Here is a 3648-nt window from a genome sequence, read left to right as displayed (position 1 = left end):
CAACCTCCTTCTTCATTCTTTGCTCTCCGGGCCAAATCCTACCCCTGTGTACGTTTTTGGAACCCCACTTATTTCCCCATTCCCTTGGTGACAGCTGTGTAGTCACATTACCTTCATTTAGAGTCAGTTGTGGCACCTAGGCAACCCGAGGGCATCAGTAAATTGGATCATTGCCTCAGATTGCACTCGGTATTTTTTTGTTTATTTCTGGGGAGAAACCTTCATTTGAACACAGCTGTAGCTGCCTATAACAGCAGGAGAAATAAAATCTTACATTTTTAATCACATTTAACAGGTAATACTCTGAATTAGTAACAAAAATGGTCCTGTTTCATAGGTAAAAATGAAAAATTTTTAATTTAGCTGCTATTGCAGTCCTGTTGTCTGCCTCAGCACCTTTTCAAGAATCTGATTTAAGCTGACAGAAGATAAAAAGATTTAAAATAAGGCCTGACATATCATCCATAATCCTTACTGTGGTGCCATCTTCTTGCCCTCTTTCAATTTAGTTCAATACAGTGGCAGGTGGCAAGGACATGCCAGGTGCCTTCACCTTAGATTTTTGGATTCTCTTAGACCACTGGGGTAATTTGCATTTCATTGGTACATTCCACAACTAGAAAGGCAGTTCTGTGTGGAAAGAGAGTAGACACAGGCAAAAAGAACCAAAAAAGGAATTCTCAACAGTGGGATGGGGTTAAGCTATGCAGGAACTAAGAGAAAGGAAAGAAACCAAAATAATACTGAATCATCTATGCACAGATTTTACAAGGGAAGTATTGAAGGCTCCAAATTCAGTTAAAAGTACATAAATTGGTATTTCTTTGGCCATGATTGTCTGGTTGATATTAAACCTAGATAACCAGTGCTTTCTGGAGAACAGCAACCATCTTTCAGCATAATGCTGACTTACAAAAGCACCTGTAAATTGGCTTTATTCTCTCGGCGAATGCATGCAATGAAAACTGAGAAAAGAATCAGGAGAGCTTTCCAGAGAATGATGAGATGAACTCATTGCAGATCACAGTGGTTCAAGCTGTGACCCCAGAGGGGAGCCACGCTGGAGCAGCTCAGGACAAACTGCAGCCTGTGGGAAGGGCTCACGCTGGAGAGGCTTCGGGAGAGCTCCCATGGGAGGGACTCCATCCTGGAGCAGAGGAAAAGGATGTGGAGAAAGAAATGGCTCCCTGGGCTACTCAAAGAGAGGAGGTGCAGAAGTTGGGGGTGAAGCTGAGCCTGTGGAGGAAGCTGAGCCTGAGGAACTCAGAGATGTGTTCATAGATTTGTTTGTATTTCTCATTATTCTACTCTGATTTGATAATTAATAAATTAAACTGATTTCCCCAACTTAAATCTCTTTTGTTCATGACAGTAACTGGGGAGTGATCTCTCCCTGTCCTTATCTCAACAAAGAAGCCTTCCATTAAATTTTCTCTCCTTCTTGTGTTTAGGAGGGGGAGAGAAAGTTCAGCTTGAGAGTACCCAGCAGTCAGCCAAGGTCAGTTCACCAAATGAAAATAGAGAGAAAATTCCAGATTCTACAGGAATAGTTTCACAATAAACAAACAACAAAAAAAAGCAAGCAAACAAAATAAAATCACCATAGCAGTATGGATTGACATATGTGAAATAAGAGAATTATTGAGCAATCCAAAAAATTCAGTTAAAATCAAAAACAAAATATTTTTAGTGGTCTGTCTTTAAATCTTTTCTTGAAAGCCCCTAGTATTAGGAATAGTTGCACAAGATAGCATCTCAATAGTTCCACTACAGAGAAATGCCTCATGGGAAAAGAAAACCAAGTGATCGCTTAACTTTTTTTTTTAACTTAATTTTTGTGTGTTGATCCAGATCAGGAACCCCGGATGCTCAAACTTCTTTTCAACAGATTCAAACAGAGTTACCATAAAAACCATGGTATTTTTGAGGCCTAAATCATGTCCTTGGAAAGCTTGTTAAATAGAACAAAAAACCACCAACAAAACAACAAAACCCTCAAAAAAGCTAATGACTGGTGCTTCAAATGCAAAGTGAAAGATTTATTGACATGTATCAACTTTTTCCCTCTCTTTTTTTCCCCTCATATTGCACTACAAATAATGTATTTTTATTTCAACTTGTGAATTACCCCAGTCTCATTTTCAGATGGCACACAATAAATCTCATGCTTTGCCTTCTAATAGTTTTTTTTTTGCTTGATTTTTGTGGGTTGTTTTGTTGTTCTTTGTTCTTTTCTTCTCTTTTCTTCTTCTTCTTTTCTTTTCTTTTCTTTTCTTTTCTTTTCTTTTCTTTTCTTTTCTTTTCTTTTCTTTTCTTTTCTTTTCTTTTCTGTTGGCTGTTCTCTCAAACCCATGAAAGGCATGTTTCAAGCATTACTTGTGTTGTTATTTTATGCTTTCAGTTGATCTTTAACCTGTCACGGTTTGATACTTCACATCAGAAATTGCTGCAGCCTGTGAGAAGCATATGTGCTGATTCATGTTCCAGCTCTGTCTTCTCCAGAAAAACACTCAAGATTACAGTTAAATTAGGTCAGTAGTTGGATTGAAAATGCAGAAGAAATTACCCCAAAACACGTTTCTTATTTCTGGTATAGAAATGAGGAGAAAATAAAAATCAGGGTTCAGAATACCTTTTATTGAAAAACTTGTGTTCAAGTAGTAAGTGATATTTTTTCTTTCTCCACTGGTGAATTGAAGCAAACAAATGAACAAACAAACAAACTGAAACAACAAAACAAAACCATCAAAAAAAGCAGAAACCTAAACCAACCAAACAAACAAACAAAAAAAAAAAAAAAGAAAATTGAGCATTTATTTTCTAGAACGCATAGTAAAACTATCCTAAAATATTTCTTTTAGAGCATTTATGCTTTAAGATATACTCCAAAATATGTGAAACTCATGATAAGATCATGAGAATTAACAATTTTCTGTCCTGGTTTGCAGGAAATGTGCAGGAAGAGCCGGGGCACACAGCGACTCATCTACATGAGTTAATTAAACATTGCCTGTGGTGCTCTATTATCTCACTCTCATGCTGTTAAAAGGGTCTCTGGCACGATTTTACTCTGGGCCACCAAGGGCTCTCCTAGCCAGTGCCTAAGCAAGTCTGCATGATTGCTCCTAATAGACAATTTGGATAAGACGCCTCTTCTGGATGCCAGAAGAGTTTTAATTGTATTGATGCACAAGCTGGCCCCAGGGCCAAAGAATGGGCCAGTCACAGTTTCCTTTGCTACTTTCAAGGTGAACAAAGTAAGGAACCCTTGTGAAAATACATTTGGAAAATCTGTAGGGAAAAGCAATAGGGTCACTGGGAGAATCCCTTCTGCATAAAGAATAAATGAAAAACTAAGAAATATAATAAATAAAATACATATTTATAAAGCGAACTTAGAAGCCTATGGTCAGATAATATCAATAACACCAAAAGTCAAGCTGATTTACAACTTGCAAATTAACTTATACCATAAAAATTGTCATATAAATAATCAATACCAATAAACGTGTCCCATCTCTACCCTGACTCCTGCTATATGGTAAGGATAGAACACAAATTAAAGGCAGTGCTGGCATGTACCCAAAAGTAAATTAAAGCTTTGTCTTTTTTCGGTATGATTGATGAAAAAGGTTAGTCAACGATCCC

Source organism: Motacilla alba, chromosome 1 (assembly GCF_015832195.1).
Source record: "Motacilla alba alba isolate MOTALB_02 chromosome 1, Motacilla_alba_V1.0_pri, whole genome shotgun sequence".
Classification (NCBI taxonomy): Eukaryota; Metazoa; Chordata; class Aves; order Passeriformes; family Motacillidae; genus Motacilla; species Motacilla alba.
The sequence above is the reverse complement of the archived record's forward strand: the minus strand, read 5'-3'. Positions refer to the sequence as shown.